This window comes from Schistocerca serialis, chromosome 5 (genome assembly GCF_023864345.2).
Source record: "Schistocerca serialis cubense isolate TAMUIC-IGC-003099 chromosome 5, iqSchSeri2.2, whole genome shotgun sequence".
NCBI lineage: Eukaryota > Metazoa > Arthropoda > Insecta > Orthoptera > Acrididae > Schistocerca > Schistocerca serialis.
The window spans coordinates 347,266,610-347,287,203 of record NC_064642.1 but is presented as its reverse complement, the minus strand read 5'-3'; the positions used below and the strand labels follow the sequence as shown (position 1 = coordinate 347,287,203).

The 20,594-nt window shown below is 42.2% G+C and overlaps 1 protein-coding gene across 3 annotated transcripts in view; it reads left to right on the top strand.

The window, feature by feature from the left end:
• Nucleotides 1-20,594, top strand: part of LOC126480722 (protein spire) — a 797,250-nt gene that overhangs the window by 323,810 nt on the left and 452,846 nt on the right. The window lies entirely within an intron of this gene.

Below are 20,594 nucleotides of genomic sequence, written 5' to 3'. Positions count from 1 at the left end.
GATTTATGACGTCACAGGGCGGCGTGGGCGTGAGCTGGTGGAGGCAGCGGCGCTTCTGGTAGTGGCGCACTTGGCTGCCAGTCACGTCAGGCGCGAATTACGTCACTCGCCCCGGAGCTCAGCTTTTTTAGGCAGTGCGCGGCAAGAACCTGTGTTACTGTAGCAATCCTCAATTATGTGATGGTAATATTTGCAACAGCGTTCACTCACTAGTGAAACATGTCGTCAACGGGAAGAAGATATTGCTCACCTGTCTCTCGACTGTAGAACATACTTAGATGTAGCAAATCGGATTTCAAAGTTTTAAAAGCCCGTTGGATACGGTACGAGATCAGCCGCATTACACTGAGGTCGTGGGACATATCCTAAAATCGTTACAGACCTTTTGCGCTGTGTAGTGCAGCATCTCGACGCTGCATGGACTCAAGTCGTTGGAAAAACCCTGCAGAAATATTGAGCCAGGCTATTTGTACAGCCGACGATAATTGCGAAAGTATTGTCGGTGCAGGATTTTATGAGCGAACTGACTTCTCGATTATATACAATAAATGTTCGATGGGATTCAAGCCGGGCGATTTGGGTGGCCAAATCATTCACTCGAATTGCCCAGAATGTTCTTCAATCAATCGCGAAAAATTGTGGCCCGGTACATGGCCCATTGTCGACTACAAAAACTCAGCCGTTGTTTGGGAACCTGAAGTCCACGGATGGCTGCGAAAGACCTGCCGATCATAACCGTTTCCAGTCAATGATCGAACCAGTTGGACCAGAGGGCTCAGTACATGACAAGTAAACACAGCCCCACACCATTATGGAAGGCAACAGTGCCTTGTTGACAAATTGGGTCTTTAGCTTCGTGGGGTCTGCGTCACACTCGAACGCTACCATCACTGAAATCGGAACTCATCTGACCACGCCACGGTTTTCCAGTCATCTAGGCTCAAACCGATATGGTCAAGAGCCCAGGATGAGACGTGCAGGTGATGTATTGTTAACAAAGCACACTCTTTGGTCGTCTGCTACTACAGCCCATTAACGCCAAATTTCGTCGCACTGTCGGAATGGATATATTCGTCGTACGACCCACATTTAATTCTGCGATTGACACTGTTGCTTTTCTATGAATACTGACAACTGTACGCAAACGAAGTTTCTCTCGATCGTTAAGTGAATGCAGTGGGCCACTGCGTAGTCCACAGTGAGAGGTAATGCCTGAGATGTGGTTTTCTCGGACACTCTTGGCACTGTGGATGTCAGAATATTGAATTCCCTGTCGATTTCCGAAATGGAATATTTCATGCGTCTTTCTCCAACTACCATTTCACGTTAAAAATCTGTTAATTCCCATAGTGCGACCGTAATCACGTGGGATACCTTTTCACATGAATCACCTGAGTACAAATGACAAGTTCGTCATAGCAGCTTTAATATTAGTCTGTGATTTGGCCTTAAACTGGATTATTACTGTGAAGAAAATATAAGGCTAATTACTTTATGTGGCAAGAAATAGACGTTTCAATTTATAGCTCTAATAAGGAGAACTGCTATGAACTCTTCAAGAACATGTATGTTACATTCTGTTAGCGGATCAGACACAGGAGCAAATGAAACAGAATTCCGAACATCGGACTCTGCACTTTCAGCCATACCACGCAAGTGAGTCGAAAATCTCCGGTAAGCCTTCACGTGAAGTGCAACGAAGCCCATTAGCACGAAACACAGTTGCTGGGATTCTCGGGAAAAGTAAATCGCATGAGCCATTGTTCGTAAGGTGCTTCGTAACACGTTGCCTATGTGAGGTGGTGGCGCCCAATGTCACAATTCTGAGCTAAATCAAACAGGAGAACAAGATACTACGCAATCGCTAGAGTCCCGCGCCGATAAGAGAAATGAGATCTGCATTCGGAAGACCCTTATCTAGGCGTACAAGTATTTTATCCCCAACTGTCTCTACGGATACTGAAATGTAGTAAACCATTTCCACCTGAACTCTGACGATAATATTCCGCCTGGGCCAAATTTTTGTCTTCTGAAGTTGGACCTGTTCCAAGTTAGACCATAAAATAAGCTCAATTTGAGGTAAAATTCATATGCTGTGTTTTCCTGCTATGAAGATAGTTAATGTAAATAAAATATTCGTTTACATATGTACATTTCCTCTGAATTGAACACAACGTGAAATTGTAAGGCATGTGTTTCATGATCTGTTTGTTGTTAAGTTATATTCCATGACCCTACGCGCGTCTCTTATGTACAGAGTTGAGGAATGACAGGCAGTAATAATTTATATAGTGTCTCCATATTTTTCTTAAAACTTAAAATGTCGTTGAGCAGGTAAATTAGGGTCTCGTTTTTAAACAAGCAGTCCCTGTTCAAAATATCTTTCCTTGCTGGCTCGCAGTATGTCACAAAAATACGTGATGGAAGAAGAATAACCATTCCTACTATTAAGAGTTCACTAAGAAGTTGCGAAATTTTATCGGGAACCTTTGAAGTCCTGTTATCTTGCTTATTGATTCTATGCACGATAAGATACCATGTTATCTACACATCTGTTGTTCTCTAATAATCAATACCGTAATGCGATGGCATGGAATTGGTGCAACTGTTGATGCAAATACACTGAGTCACAGGAAGTTAAGAGTGGGAACTAAAATCACCGTGCACGAAAACTGTTAGCCAGTGGCACTCCGCTGTTTACGATACGAACGATTAGTTACACGGATGGTTCGGGCAACGTCACGACATCAAGCAAACTAACATTTCCGTACATTCTGGTACTGTTCCTGTGCAAATAATGCGGCTGTTTCCTTCCCTATCCTTGTCCCATCAGAGCTTGAGCACTGTCTCTAACGACCTCGACCTTGAGGGGAATTTACGCATTAATCGTAATTTTAAACGATCTCAGGACACACAAACTGGCAACACAGGCCGTTAAGGAAATCGTGCTAAGAAAATTGTTGAAGAGAATTAGCACCGTACCCATTACAATACAGCTCTTCTAGTTTCTGAACATGAAGAATTCTGTTTTATTGCAAACCCACAGAGCAAGTCATAGAGCTTGATCACAAGCGATTGTCGCAAGTAAAACTGGAATGTCCTGTACATAATTAAGATTGATGACGGCTCCCCCTCCCCCCACACCAAGAAAAAGTCGCAAGCCTATAATGAAAGTAATAATGGAAGGTGGTGAAGTAATTCTAAGTTAGAAGATGAGTTGATATCGGCGGTGTTTCAGCTTTTTATGTCTTGGTTTCGTATTAGCGTCGAATAGTTTTCAAAACACTCTGACCTATTATGAATATTTAGGTTTTATCATGATATCCCTTAATTAATCGAGACGAATGTTGCTGTGGTTCCGGTTGATTGACATCCCCATAATGGACCAGTCCAAACATGTACTCAGTGTCTAATCACCTTGACGCTCTCATTGGACAGAACTTATGAATTAAGCGAAAGTCGCTGTTTTTGACGAAACATTCCTCCCACAGCACCCATTGTCGTTATTACGTAACGGCGTGTCGTGTCTCTCATGACGGACATAATTCTCCGTCAATGTCGACCAATTGGCAGCTAACGCTGAAATAAAATTACTAATAATACACACCTGCTATTATCACCCATTCACAATATGACATATGACGCTTCTATTGCATGTTAACACTATTGCTCTTATTAACATTGGAAGTGAGAAGCAGAAACATAAATATACTGTTGGCAAATGTAGATAATATAGATCACCGCCATCAAGAAAGCCACATGCGTAGTGGCTGAAAGGCTCGACTGTTTAATACTATGAAACAACTTCCCAGAAAATTTTCATTGAACTCAATTTTCCCTTACATGATGGTGGTAGTTTAATAAGAGCACCATGATGACAGGCAGTGGTGAAAAAAACCAACATATGTATGTTCAGTTTACAAATATTAACGGGGAACGCTGGTTTTAAACCTGTGCAGTGACTTTTGTTCAAGTATAGTACTGAAGTTTGTTAGGTAGGTTACTGAAGGATTTTATGCTGAAAGAAATTGTGTAATACACCTTAAATAGCCTTAAGTTCCATTCACTAGTTTTCACCTCCGTAATCTTTACAATTTTAATGTTCAGTGTCAGAGTTGCGCCTCAGTGTTGACTGGACTAGAGGGGAAAAAGTTGCGAGCTTATCGAACAAACCATTTAGTCCCCAAACGGGATGAATGGACCGCTCTTTGAACACAGTTCTCCCAGTTTAAGAGCTGCCACTTCGTTTCAGGCTCGTATGTGGTCATACCGAAATGTGAAAGGTAACTTCTGCAACTTACATTGTTGTTCAGTGTTTGACCAGTTTCTTTAGACAGTATCTCAGTTTCGAATCAGAGTCCACTCGCAGCACTATACGTACGTCGTTGGTGAACAGGATCGTGCCTGGTGGAGCAGCCGTCCATCTGTAGCATTCCCGCAAGGCACATTCCTCGCACCTCCCAAGTGGGTTACCCTTGGCCAATATCTTCTGCGAGCCAAAGCACACGCTCCCAGTACAATCTGGCTGTGGACTTGCAAACCTCGTACACTGGGGAAATCATGCGTGCGCGTTTCTGTCCGTTACCAGAGGCATGGAGTAAAACTGTCCGTCCGGAGATGTTTGTCGTAGCGGCGAAAGCAGCAGCAGAATTGAAGTAACTTAGGTGCTAAGCTCGAAACACACAGATGATCACCAAATCGGTTTATTTAAATTAAAGATTATTCTGACTGCGCCTTGGTTCATTAAATCAGCGGGTAAATGTTTTTTTTCAATAGCTGAAATTTTTTGCTGCCTTGCAAGTTTCTTGACTTTAAACTTTCGCTTACACGGCCTATAAAAATTGCATATTGCCGACAATACATCCGGACAATGTCGTCTGGCAACATTACGGGCCACACGAATTGCAGCCACGTATACGACAGCATTAGAGGTCACTATTGCCCGGCAATGTTTGCGGAATACGTTTCGGTATCAGAAGCGTTTATGCGAGAAGATAATATTGCCACGAGACGGACAAACGCGATCTAGTGGAAGTGAGCCCAGCTTTCTTGATTTTGTGTCACACAACGAATACACTTAGAGAGAACAGGAGAAATCAGGATTTGATTGCGTTCTTTTTCAAGTCAGCAGAATGCCGCCAGAAAATTTAACTCGTGAACTCATGCTGGACAGGTACATTTCCAGAATTTTACCAGATTACGAATATTTCGTACAAGCAGTTGGTCCGAGAACTGCTAAAACCGACATAAATTTGAGAGAGAGGTGACACGAATTACAACCCGATAGTCTATCTTCCTTTTATCTACTAGTGATTTGTACAGAAGTTTAATCCCTCTTTAAAGTACATTATTCATCAGTAAGGCTCTAAATACAACTAGTATGCAGTGCATTGGTAGAAGCACTGAAGGATTTCTGTAAGGTTTGTTCGAAATAAGAATAGAATTTTTATTTTTAGTTTATTTTTGTTCAGCAGCACACATCACTGTTTACACTATGAATTCATGCACCAGACACGTCAGAGACAGTATGAACCTCATGGCATCAGATGCGAACCGTATGCATAAGGAGCCACTCGCGCTTCTGCTCATGCTGCGCAAGATTTTTTTTTCTCGCATTTGGCAATTCCTAAGATTTCGAAATGTTGTGTATACTTCCTCAAGCGTGATTCCGAGACCATCGCAACTGTTCGCCAACTTTATTTTTTCAGATTGAGATATTTGTAACTGTTTGCATTACTTTCGATGTGGCTTAGCTCTGGTCGTACACAAATCCCATTTATGAAATTCATAGTTATATCGTGTGTCTACTTCACCATTACTGCAGACGACAAGCTCACAACGGCAAACAACTACTAAAACAGGTAACTACAAAGATGCACGCAAACTTTAGAACAAAAGCGAAAAATTGTTTTCGCTGTCCGTGACTGCGGCGCTGCCGGTGGGAGGAATAGCGGAGGTCAGAGTGAGAGGGAAGCGTTTACAGAAAAGGAATACACATTCTCCACCCGTGGTGGACAACACCAGCAAACCCCTCGGCAATAGTTTACCTGCATTAGCATTATTTCGCGGAAAAATGCAATGTATTGTAGCTGCATTGTAGCAATATTGACGGCAACGCTATTCGGGTCAGATATTACAGTAAAATATGGCCCGTGTAAACGACGCACGTTAAAGAGCAGGTGATGGTTGAATGACGTGAGGAGGCTGCTTTGTTGGTTGACAGTTCGAGTGCCTTGTGTGGTGTCAGAGTTTAAAGTAACACTCGGCAGGAAGCGACCAGAGCGATGGCCCGCAGGCGTGGCTCGGCTGGTGCTGGCTTGCGCAAGCAGAGCAGACGGCGCGCGTGGGCAGATTACGCTGTCAGCCGGGCGACCGCAGCGCGGTGCGTGCCGTGGGCCAGCGCAAGGCGGGCCCCCGTGCCCAGCTTCCGGAGGCCGGCAGCCAAACCGCAGCATTATACGCTTTCCCATCCCTGTTACGTGCTGCGGTCTGCCGGCATTTCACTCCGTTATCCAGCTGCTCTTTCGAAATAGGTCCATTAAAACAGCGAGGATTCGCGTCAGGTCCGATGCGTTTCAGACAGTCGCAGTGTCGTTTTAGACTTCACGAGGAAGCTCGTAGCATTTCGTTTTGGATCCTTAGACGTACAATGCACATAGTACGAGTACCTGATAATGATAAAAAGTCAATGGAATCAATGTCTTCGAAAAGCCAGCACGGCCTATTTCCTTCAGAAACAAAAAAAACCTTCTGTTATACATCATTACAAAGAGTATTTAAAAAGGTTTTTTTTTCACTCAAAAACAAGTTCAGAGATGTTCAATATGGACCCCTCCAGACACTCGAGCAATATCAACCCGATACTCCAACTCGTTCCACACTCTCTGTAGCATATCAGGCGTAACAGTTTGGATAGCTGCTGTTCTTTTTCGTTTCAAGTCATCAATGGTGGCTGGGAGAGGTGGCCGAAACACCATATCCTTAACATACCCCCATAAGAAAAAATCGCAGGGGTTAAGATCAGGGCTTCTTGGAGGCCAGTGATGAAGTGCTCTGTCACGGGCTGCCTGGCGGCCGATCCATCGCCTCGGGTAGTTGACGTTCAGGTAGTTACGGACAGATACGTGCCAATGTGGTGGCGCTCCATCCTGCTGAAATATGAATTGTTGTGCTTCTTGTTCGAGCTGAGGGAACAGCCAATTCTCTAACATCTCCAGATACTGTAGTCCAGTTACAGTAGCACCTTCGAAGAAAAAGGGACCAAAAACTTTATTGGACTCTCCATACAGTTGATTGTGGAATTCGCAGCTCTCTGCTAGCTCTGCGAGTCGATTTTCCTGGGCTGCGAACAAATGCTTGCTGGATGCGTGCTACATTTTCATCACTCGTTCTCGGCCGTCCAGAACTTTTCCCTTTGCACAGAAAACGTTCACCTTAGGCGAGTCATGTTCATACTGAGTTGTTTCCCGCGGATTCTCAGTGCCCCATATACAGACATTGTGACGGTTGACTTTCCCGTTAGTGTGGAAAGTTGCTTCATCACTAAACACAATCTTTGAAACGAAAGATTCATCTGTTTCCATTTAAGCAAGGATAAAATCACAGAAATCGATTCTTTTAATCTTATCAGCTGCAGACAGTGCTTGAACCAATTTCAGACGATAAGGTTTCATAACTAACCTTTTTCGTAGGACTCTCCATACAGTTGATTGTGGAATTTGCAGCTCTCTGCTAGCTCTGCGAGTCGATTTTCCTGGGCTGCGAACAAATGCTTGCTGGATGCGTGCTACATTTTCATCACTCGTTCTCGGCCGTCCAGAACTTTTCCCTTTGCACAAACACCCATTCTCTGTAAACTGTTTATACCAACGTTTAATACACCACCTATCAGGAGGTTTAACACCATACTTCGTTCGAAATGCACGCTGAACAACTGTCGTCGATTCACTTCTGCCGTACTCAATAACACAAAAAGCTTTCTGTTGAGCGGTCGCCATCTTAGCATCAACTGACGCTGACGCCTAGTCAACAGCGCCCCAAGCGAACAAATGTACAACTAAATGAAACTTTATAGCTCCCTTAATTCGTCGACAGATAGTGCTTAGCTCTGCCTTTTGTCGTTGCAGAGTTTTAAATTCCTAAAGTTGTGGTATTCTTTTTGAATCACCCTGTATTTTAACTTTTTCGAGCATTTAGCATTACCAAGCTTAACGGATTTTATAATAACACATTTTTGCAAGGCATTGGGCTCATATGTTAGATATTATTTGTTCAATTTTTAATAGCAACTTTTTCCACACTCTGTCTTGCGGTGGCTCTTTTTTGGTCAAATGTTTGATCGAAGCGAGAGCAAGACTCCTTAAAGATTTACGGATTTGAGTCGGAATTTCCGTAACCAAACGTTGAGTGGGAAATGGCCAAACGGGGCGTCAGACTGAGCAACAGGATGTCTAGTTTTGCAAAATAGAACTTACTTGCATGAAAGTATTCACGGTGATTAAGAAAAACTCAGAACTTAATTAGTTCTGTAAAGTTTCTGGAGAACTGCCGGATGTCTGCAACTCGCTGCCGCGGTATTTCGGTGCAGCGTCTTCTGGCCATCTTTAGGTGAATACTGATGGGAGAGGCACTGAGCTCACGTATTTAAGAGCTCGCCGGCACATGGGTGGCGTGTCCAGTTGACGCTGCGCGTGAGCTGTTAGTCTGCAAGTCTGTACTCGTGGTGAAAGCTAGCTTCATCGATATCAGATCGATTGTCTTCCTATGGTAAACGACGCCGGATACGCAGAGCACGAAGTTTTTCAGTGACAGGATTCCATGCAGAATTTAACTGGAAACCGCCGTCTCGATTAATAAGGGACTCAGACTCTCATATTCGTCTGATTCATTGATGATGGAGCTCCAGAAGTTTGAGGTATGGGTGACAATTTTCGTTCGGTTGTATTTTATCAAATGACCAGTCGAAATGCAATATTCGGCGATAGCGGACTTAATGTCTTGGAGGAGGCGAGTATGTCGCTGATATTCTACGATGCGTTTCTGTACTGAGCACGCCGTTTGCCCTATGTTAGATTTGCCACATTCGCACGGTATTCTGTAAACACCTGCCTTGCGCAACTTTGTCTTTAACAGATCCCAATAGCACCGAGATTTTAGGAGGAAGATGAAAAACTGCTTTAACTTTGTGTTCTTAATATTCTGTATATTTTGGCTGAAATATTTCCAGTATCTGTAATGTGCTCTGGGAATTGAGGTCTTTAGACTGCCCATCGTTTGTGGAGAATGGTGACAACTAGTAGCTTGCAGACATGGGTTTGTATGGGTGGGCTCTGGAAAGAATGAATGGCCAACTGTCCCATTGCTCTTACGTCACACGAAGACATCTAACAACGGCATTTTGAGGAGCTAGTACTTGCCTCTGTTGTTTTAAAACCAACGGCATTTTGGCAATACGTTGATGACATTTCCACAGTTTGACCTCATGGTTTGGACTGTCTCCGAGAGTTCCTTCAACATCTAAACTCCATATGTGAAAACATAAAATTTTCTATGGATATGGAGAAAGATAGTTGCTTGCCGTTTGTAGACGTCTCGGTGCGACGTAAAGCGATGGCACGTTTGAGCATTGGCTGTTTCGGAAGCCCACTAGTACAGAACTGTATCTGCAAGCTACTACTAGCCAGCATCTAGGACAAACGATGAGTGTTCTATAGACGTTAATCCACCGAGCTCACACCATCACGAATTCCGATAATCAGCAAACGGAGCTGAACCACCTTTAAACAGTTCCACAACAATGGACATTCATCACAGCATGTACAGTGTCTTACAGACGTACAAACGGCAAAACAAACAAGAAGGCCTTCAAAACTACTGCTTATTTACCACATGCTGGAAATATTTCATCCAAAATATTCAGAATATTAAGAAGACGTAAGTTAAAGTAATTTTTCGTGCTCCTCCTAAAAATTTCGGTGCTACTGGGATATGTTCAAGATAAGAGTTGCTCAAGGCAGGTGTTCACAGAACTCCGTGGGAATGCGGCAATTCCCACGTGGGGCAAATGACCTGCACAGTGCAGGAACGCATCGTCGAACATCAGCGACTTACTTGCCTCCTCCAAGCCAATAAATCTGCTATCGCCGAACACTGTATTTCCACTGGCCATTTGATGAAATACAATCAAACGGAAATTGTGGTCCATACGTCAAGCTTTTGGAGCTTTATCATCAACGAACCAGTGGAAAGACTACTGTCTGAGCTCCTTGTTAATCCAGACGACGGTTTCCAGTTAAATTCTGCGTGGACTCCCATAACAGAAAAACTTCATGCTCTGCGTATCCGGCATCTTTCGCTATACGAAGACAATCTACCTGATATCGATGAAGCTAGCGTTCATCAGAGCACAGACGTGCAAACAAGCGCAACGCCGACAACTGGATACGCCACGCATGTGCCGGCTGGCACGTGAGCTCACAATTGGTAGAATTAATGCGATTTCTACATCAAAGATTAGAAAAATTACAGCAATTTCCTGTCCAGTATTCACCTGAAGATGACCAGAAGACTGTGCGCCGAAATATCGTGGCAGTTAGTTGCAGACATCCGGTAGTCTCCTGAAACTTTATGCCGGGAAAATTTTAAATCTCACGACTTAATTATTGGTTTGAGGAAAAAAAACTGAAACATTTCGCAAAAGCTGCTGCTTATGAAGATGAAGACTCAGAAAGTTAATCTCTTCAAATCCTAGCTATTTGCGCATAAAGAAGTCACGTTAGCATAGAAATAGTACAATTCGCTCTTTGATGTGGAAAAAATAAATATCAGATTACAGCATGAACTGAAACTCGTCTGCTTACTCTTGGTTTATATACTACTACTACTACTACTACTAATAATAATAATAATAATAATAATAATAATAATAATAATAATAATAATAATAAAATATCGATCGATATGTAAATATATTTTACGATTTCTGAGCAAAATCTGAAAATTTAAAAAAATTGTAGAAAAAACGGTCAAGCGTTTTGTGAAATGATTTTTCTAAAAGTAAGAAATAAAGTGGTTTAGTGAAACATTTCATGCGTCTCATTTGGTCTACATGATTTCTAGCATCACCGAATTGCGCGCCAAATGTTCACAAAATTTATTTTATTTCGTATTTTTAGACAAATCATTTCACAAAACGTTTGACCGTTTTTTCGTATATTTTTATTCCACGTCGTTTCTTAGTCCCGTTCCTTGCGAGGGATTAGAATGGTATCCCTGTTTCTCATAGACGCTCAGTGCGTTACTATATATGATTTTCCGCACTTTTGTCGTAAAAATATTGCATGCTATCGTATCGAAAGTAAAAGTTACAGTTGTCACGTAAACTTTGGTAGATGTCATATACAGGCGCAACAAAGTACCCCTTGTTGTCGTTACGACAAGGAAGTTGCTTTCACATTTATTGCCTTTAAATGTAGTTCGTTATGGAGAATTGAAGTGTCAGTTTAAAGAATATTCATGACTAGCTCTTTCTGTTATAGACTGAGGAACAAATGAGAGTGCAAAACGCCACTGTGTGTTGTTTGAATTACTGTTTTATATCTAGTGACTCTGAAAAACCTATGAAATTAAATCCTATTTTGAAGTCGAAGTTCTCCAATAAAACACAAAATGCGTTTAGATATGAAGCATGAGGCTATTGTTCTAGCATTAAGTTTATGAATTAATTAAGAGTCTAGTCTTGAATAAATCATCATATCGTTCAGTTCACGTTTAATAGGACACTGAGTCAGTTCTGAAACTCGCCACAAAAATTGCAACTTTTACATTAAGGAAATGAGCTTGCTTTCGATACTGTTGTCCTTATGAACGTGTAAAGTGAAACACACTGCTCAGGGTTGTTAAACGTGAAGAAGAAAGCAATTTAGGCAAATTTCTCGAGAAACAGAGCGAAGTAGCGTAGCACGAACACTGCTAATTTACACACCACACCACACCGTGACGTGTAACTTTTTCTCCCTCGACTAATGGGATCTCAGTTCGCAATAGTTCTTGAGCATTCCCAATGAAAGATGGCTGTCGCAGCACCTTATTATGTTCAAGAAATTAGCATCATTAACAATTTAAGGGATCTATAGATCCGTAGGCAATATTTACCTTACTGCTTTATACAAGGTGTGCCACAAAACCGGTACGCCTCACGTGCCGGTTACTCATATCTAGTAGCATTGTTTGTGAAGTGACCCGGATGCCCGTGGCCACCACTTCCAGCATCTCATATAAACAGGTAACTACATGTTTAGTAACGTTACTATTATCTATTCTTTTTTATTTAGTTCATTGTTACTTGGATCTCGGGTGTGAGGCGTACCAGATTTATGTGTATCGGCATTATGTTAATTTCCTGAAAAGAATAACTTTGCTGTTAGTCACTATCGACTTAAAAAAATTCAGGAGTACATCCTTAAATATGTAATTAGAAACGCTATTAACAGGTCTAGTGGTTTCCTTTAGCTTGCTGACATTTTCTACTTTACTTTGGAAGTCTAGAAACACATTTGATGCGCGACTGCTTGGATCGCACCTTGTATACCAGAACTAAGCCATGAGTAGTTTATTAGTTGTGGGACGGCTAATAAAATAAGCTTTCGCCTTTTATTCTCCAAGTTATGCTCCATTCACAGTTGTCAGCCGATTGAAGGCATTCTGTTTATGGAGAGGTCGCTGTTGAGATGCAGCCGCCTCATCATTCAGTCCAAGGTAGCTTATTTACTACTTCCAGAGAACGGCGCGCTCTTGAGCAGAGACTGCAGTTATCGGTTCGGAGATTGCATGGGTTTCAGAGAAAGATCAGCACTCCAGCATGTGCTCCTTCCCAATCAGATACGATGTTTTCTTTAAACTTTCACCGAATTCTGAATTTAAGCCATCACTCAGTAAAAATTATAATTTTGTTTAGTGCCATTATTACTTTGGTATATCTCCCTTGTCGTGTTCTGTTAAGTGTGCATCAAAATAGGGAAGCAAAGTGGTGCTCAATACGAAGATGCTGCTTCGAAGCGCAATACTGGTGTTAATTATCTCTGTATTAAGCCAAAAAGGGAAGGAAAGTGGACGACTTCTGTTTTCTGACACACAGATCGTGTAAACTTCTTGTGTGTGTGCATATAGAGTAGATGGAGACGAAACGTTTGGTTTCAACAAGAAACTCACCCGATCACGGTGTGATAGCCCGGGGTATTTTAAGAAGTGTGTCGTTTCCGACCGGGAAAGTTTACCTTCTACAACAAACGTAGAGTTAGTTTTAGTTATCCTCAACGGAATCATTGAGCCATTCCCAAAGAAAAAAGTGGTTCAAATGGCTCTGAACACTATGGGACTTAACTTCAGAGGTCATCAGTCTCCTAGAACTACTTAAACCTAACTAACCTACAAAGGACATCCATGCCCGAGGCAGGATTCGAACCTGCGACCGTAGCGGTCGCGCGGTTCCAGAATGTAGCGCCTAGAACCGCTCGGCCACCCCGGCCGGCCCAAAGAAACCTAAATGTTTATAGTGTATAATTTTTGTGAACTTGTTAAATTTTATTGTCATTAGAACTGTTGCTATTAAGCAATGTGGGTATTTTGTAGAATTTCCGGCCTTTCCTTGTAGCGTTTTATTGTCATTTACCACTTTGTTGGAGACTACTTGGATTGGGAAATAACTCCTCGCGACGCCGTTGCGTATGGACGGTCTGACAGTTACTACTTTAAGTGCTACCGAAGTTACCAGCGTCCGATTTCTCATACGAGTAGTGCAGCTATTAAGTTACTTATTCAGTGTTTTAGCAGACTGCACATCAGTAGAATTGTAACTTTAATTATTAATTCTTTACACGGGATGGATATAGGAAATTCAGCCACATGTACATATTATTAAGAATAACATTGAATGAAAGTACACTAATAAATATATAGAAGTCAACATAGCTTCAGCTACATGTGTAAAGTGCAACTCATTCCTTGATGAATTACGGTGGTGACGTAATACTGTCAATATTAGCAGCATCCGTTACCATGTTGTTATTGAGTTGTGTAACGTACAGTAGACGACGCTCAAGATATACAAATTTATATTCAGGGTAACTAGTGAATCGGCCAAAAATGGCCTATCGGCGTAAACCGGTTGGAACAGCAAATACTTTTTGATGCGACTCGAGCAGCTATTTAATGACACGATTACGCTGTCTGCTAGTTTAGTGCTGTCATGAAGGGCTGTTGCCATGGAATTGGAATGATATGTTTATAGCGCTCATAGCATCTTTAACATGGCAGCAGATTGCACGGGCGTTGTAGTAGCTTGGAAGATGCTGGATTGTTTGACAGTAAATGGGACCAGGACTAAGATTCTATGAGAAAAGTGATGGGCGCTAAGGGGGGGGGGGGGGGATGAGATGACGGCGGAGAGCTTGCAGCTGTTTCCGCGCGGAGCCGTTGAAAGACATCGGAGGCCCTCTACGGCACAGTCGTGCCTGCTCATCGTTTACCCGGTGGGACGAAAGCGTGAAAACGCGCCGCTCCTTGCTGGCGCAACGTCCTCGAGTGCTCGCGTATGACACGCTTACCCAGTGACCGCTTCCTAGTTCTCATTCAGCCCGATCGCTGAACCCTCGGGTGAGGAACCCCATCGCCTTCAATCTTCCGTACCTGGACGGAAGCGCGCGATTTTAAGCACAGCACTCGGGAATTGCTGCTGTGCTTCCTGTCTGTCCAAGAAATAACCAGAAAGACACTAGAGAGAAGTAAACATACCTCAGCGCGCTCTAGCAGCTGCTACTGGATAGACTAAAACATCCAAGGTTTGCTAACATCACCTCTGGAAATACAGACCTCCAAGGGACTAGGGGGACGACGACTATAAAATAATTCTGCTGGATAATTGTCAGGTCTTTATCACGTGACACCTGTGGTGCTAAAGGTAGGTGTGTGTGTGTGTGTGTGTGTGTGTGTGTGTGTGTGTGTGTGTGTGTGTGTGTGTGTGTGTCAAGTGAGCCGCCAAGCTTAACGTCCGCATCCATCATACGGATCACAACCAACAGTGTCCACATACCTTCACTTCATGAGGTGCTACAGAAAGGTTTGGTATTTAAATCAGGAATTCACACAAAGTCTGGTGCCACCTCTCCTCCTCTTGCCGGCCGCATACTGGCAATGAAAATTTTTTCCGCCTCCGGAATACGAACCCTCTTACCCCCGGGTCGAGTATCACCGCACAAGCGCCCGTCAGCGACCTCGGCCACGAAGACGCGTACACAGCACATTCGCGAGAAAGTTCAAACAAATCAAAGAACATCCAAACGAAAAAGATTAATTTTCCGTATATTCGCAGGTTTTGTTAATTAGGAGGTATTGAGAAGATGCTGCATTATTATTTACGCATAGATTTCATTTGGAAAAAATTGTTTATGCAGATATCAGCTTTGACCTTGCGTTATGAAATAGTCGCAAGTTGTTTTAAGGCGATTTATTTTCTATTTTATGAACGTAATTGTCACAAACAGCGATGACACCATTGGATATAATTAAGTTCTTAGCGGAGCTCCTAATGTGAGGATCGGTGAACCTTCGTCAATAAAACAGGGCACATACATCAGTTTGTCTTCTGTGTTAATATCTGTTTCGACAACCATTCGTTAGCCATTCGTATCAGAAAGGGAAGCTTAAATGACAATGATATTTTGCAGTATTAGTGGAAATTTCTACGATTTTTAGCAAATGTTTTCTAACGACTAATCTCTCGTGTTTTTCTTCATAATTCCCAGATGGTCAAAACACATACGCCGAAAAATTAATTGTTGAAGATACGATAGGAGCAGGAAACATCTCTTGTGTTAGAATGACAGTGACCGATGCTTCGAACAGATACATTTCTATTTATTAATGTTCTCCGAACACACAAATGAAAAAGCCCATACAAGTTAAGTTACGATTGTCGTGCTCCAAGATCGCGAGACGCATCAAAGTTCATTTAAAGATAAATTGCAGTTTTTTGTGACAACGTACATGAGGTATGCTTTCACGTACAACATAATATGCGGGAATATATTGACACGGGATGCTTTTAGTTTCTCTCTGTTTTGTCACGACCAAGGAATCCCAGAACTTTTTTTGCATTCGAAGAAGCGACCATTGCTGTCTTACGATATGGTGCCTGGTTGTTGAAATGGTGAACTTTGCTTCCAAACTTTTAATATGGATAATGAAACTGGGATTTTATGTCCCTGCCCAGCTGTGGAATATCGTGGGAGCTTCCAGAATTAGTTTTCCCACTGTACCACACGTATGACAAGCAACGTATTTTTTCCGATTCAGCTGCACATACGCTGTATTCAGTGGTAACCCAGCTGTACCTCTGCCTGAGAGTGAATGACTGTGTCTCCACTGTGCGGACTTCAGTTGCAGTATTCGTTGTTGACAGCAGGTTCAGTCGGCAGAATGTTCTCTACAGGCAGTGAAGTGTGCTGTGTTAAGCATAGCTTCTGATTAAAAGAATTATTTGCAATTTAAGAGACTTCTTTTCGTGTTACGCTGCTCGCCGAAAGTTGGCTGAGGAATATGGAAATCGATGTAAACTAAAATATAATCGCTTCTACTAAAATGTTGTTTGAGGGTATGATGGGTTACGAGCGTTCCACCTTGATCCCTCGCCTGACTGCGCGGTTTGTGCCGCGTCCGATGAGCGCGGCTCGTCGATACGGGTGCGTGTGATGTCCCCCGTGTGGCTGCGCATCTCTGAGGCGATCTCTGGGCCCGCCGACGGCCGCACCAAGCGCGCCAGCCGGCCGGCTTCACGCCAGAACGGCGCCGATGAATGGGTGCGCTTCACGCCTGACGGCCGCGCCTCGCTGATCTTCCCTCTCCCTTCGCCCATTCATCTCTAGCGGCTGCCGTGCTTACGTCTCGGCACTTTTTAGGAAGTGCGACATCGCCCGCTCCAGGCGGCAAATTTCTGAAATAAAGAACTAAAAAGATCGAAGAAATTTCAGGATTTTCGTTACCCATCTTAAATTTTTACTGATACCATGAATTTGTATAACCTCTAAATGCCTACACCTGACCGTATAAACACATCTTGCGTAACATGAGGATCTCTACGTATATAAGGCAGTGTCCCGACTGACTAACTCATTCGCAGACTCATCATCGCCTCTCCCAAACCACAAAGGATACAAACTTTAAATTTGCAGAGGATGTTGCTTCTATACTGCAGGCGTCGTTTAAGAAGGGATTTTTCGATACTCCATCCCTAAGGTGGAGAAATAAGGGATGAAAGATTTTGTGACAATATGTCGCTGTTAAGGCAGTCTTTAAGCTAGAACTACGGAAATTAGTGTTTGATTTTTTTGGTCAGAAATTAAAAAAAGTGATTCAGCGTTTTTTGGAAAATCAACCACTAAAGCAGTTCAATAAGGGACGACAAGTTTTACGATATTCTTTCATTATGAAAGCGTTTTAAAGCTAAATCTTCGGAAATTTGTTTACGGCATGTAGCGTAGAAATAGGAAAAGTAAGTGTTCCAATATTTTTGGGAATTCAACCCCCTAAAGGGATGAAACAAAGCATGAAAACTTTTATAAAAATCCATGAAATTTCGTATTTGGTTTTTCGGTTAGAAACAAAAAAAAACATGTTTCGATCTTTTTCGAAATTCAATCTCTAAGGAGGTGAAATACGTGATGAAAGTTTTTGACATGTCTAAGAAAATATAAATTCAATTAAATATGTACGAAAATGTGCAGATCTTATACGAAAGATAGCTTTATTAAATTTTAATACCTATCTGCAGCTTATTTCCGTAGACTAGATACACTGTTTGCACAGTGTGTACATTTACACATAAGCAGTGGGCGTAACCACATACAAATTCGATTAAAGGAAAGGAAAAAAATCTGTGCAGACCGTACAATATACGCGGGCGATGCAGTGGGCGTTAAGCTAGTGGTAGTATATTTAGAATACTATATCTTTTAGCTCGATACAATAATAATAATAATAATAATAATAATAATAATAATAATAATAATAATAATAATACGAGATAAACATCAAATTGGCTGTAAAAGATTATACACACTAATTTTCGTAGTTCTAGCTTGAAGACTGCCTTAACGTATTTTCACAAAACCTTTCATCCCTTATTTCTTCACCTTAGGGATGGAGTATCGAAAAAATTAAAGTTATCTGCTACAACGTATTGTGTGCTGACGGAGTCTACCTGTACTAACAAGAAATTGTACCCTTGCAGTAGATGTACAAATCTTCAACGGTGCGCGATGTATTGTTGACGTTTTACGCACGGTATGAATCAACTTTCCTCTGGGGCCTTGCCGTTCCAGGACGTGCCGTAAACTTTGTTTGTGTAATCTTTTGTAAAATGGTGTTTCAGGCGCTTATCGCTGCCTGTTTTCCACCCTGATGTTGCTTTGTGTGACTAACGAACGTTGATTTAGCGCTGCAGTAATGAGACGTTCCTTCTTGTCTCCCGATCGATCACTAAATTTAGACATTTTGGTGTCACGAACGGCAGCAGTCGATAGTAAGAAAATATTCTAATACACTCCAAATTTCGTCGTCTTGTATACACGTTCCCTATTTCGGCTTGGGTTAATCATGAGACTGAAATAACGCACGTTAGTCGGTTGATAATGACTGACCAAGGTCGAAATTGAATACGTGTATGCAAGAAACAAAACTATTACGACTGTTTTCTGATGGTGGTGATGGTTATGTTTTTGATCATGTAGAATCTTTACAAGTGGCAAGAAATTTTTCACCATACGGTCAACTGTTGATCAGGCAGGGGGTACAACTACGGTATTTGGTTATCGAGTTACGTATCGTGTTCAATAGCCACTGTTTAACTATGGGTGTATACTGTGCACCATTGCACGATGAGCATCAGCTAAGCTATTAATGTCCAGTCGCATTTGAAACTAGCTTAGAGCCCACTGCTTCACTCGTGTAGATTCTGTGGTGTGCACAGATTTTTATTGTTTTATTTTCCTTCGATCAAATTTTTATGTTGTTCACAAATAACACCTTTTAACCTTTCCACACTAATTAAGGCAATAGAAGCATTGTCTTTGCCGAATATACTACTGACCAAAAGCGATTCTGGTAGCTGGATGGAGTGAAAGTTTTTTTTAATCATACCTTTTGTGTTCCTGTGGAGATATTTTTGTAGAAAGTTTCATTCCCTAACACACATTTCTTTATATCCAGCCGGGAAGTGAAATGCCAATTTTCATAGATTTAGCTGCCAAAGGTCTATAATATAACGAAATATTTTCTTAAATACTTTCATCCCCTATTAACCCCCTTATGGATTGAATTTCCAAAAACAGTAAAACAGTTTTTTTGTTTGTAACAGAGAAACCAAAACCAAATTTTCATAGATTTATCTTTGAAATTACTTTCATAATTAAATAATGTCATAAAACTTGGCGTACCCTATTTCACTTCCTTAGGGGGTTCAGTTTCCAAAATTACTGAAACACCTGTATTTTTTTATTTCTGAACGAGAAGTCAGATATAAGTTTTCATAGGTGGAGCTTTAAAAATGCTTTAATAGTTCATTAATAATTATTTATTTTAAAAATCACCCACTATTTTACCACCTTATTGGTTGAATTTCCAGAAATGCTATAACAAGTACTTTCTTATTTCTGACCGTGAAACCAAATACCAGTTTTCTTAGGTCTAGCTTTAAAATTGGCTTAATAGGTGCGTTTTTCCAAAAAAAACCTTTCGTCCCCTCATTCGTTCCCCTTAGCGGTGGAATTTCGAAAAATCCCTTCTTAACGACGCCTACAGTACAATATCAAGAATCTCTCCAAGTTTCTATCCGTAGCGGTTTGGGCTGGGCGATGGTGAGTCAGTCAGTCAGTCAGGACGTTGCTTGTCAAGTATGTATGATGTAGTCCGGGGTTCTTCCTCTACGTCCTACGTCGCAGTGAACACTGTTCGAGGCGAACATACATGTCCTGTTCCTTGCGGATTAAAAACCGGTTTTTGTACAACGAGACTGTATAACAAGATGTTGAATGCACGAAAATTGTTTTGAAAATGGTTAGAAGTACTTCTAGCGTACTGGTTCATGCTTGGGGCAGCGGCTTGTTGTGCTGCAGGTGCTCTCGCAATCTCTCTTCGCCGCTCACACTGCTTTATGGGGCGGTGGGAGAGGAGAAGCTATATCATAGTCTCACTCTCGTGGTGGTTGCCGCAGCAGAAAGCGCCGGGAGCGGCGCAGGTGGGTGGGTGCCAGGTGATGGTATCTGCGGGGTTCGCTGAACTGAAAGCGCGCCCTTGCGGACGGGGGAAGGCCGCGCGCCGCCCACAAGGCCAGCCGGGGCTCTCGCTCTCTGTTCCGGCCTGCTTGGCTCTCGCAAGTACACGAGCTGTTGCGCTGTTTTCCCCGGTCCGAGCACCAAGTAGACCGCCGCCTTATCTACATTACGCTTTCTCCCGCATTCAGTCTTTAGTCAGATCTTTGCTAATAGCACCACGCATTCTGATAATTGTTCGTTTCTCTCTAGGCTCATAACAGACTGCTTGCC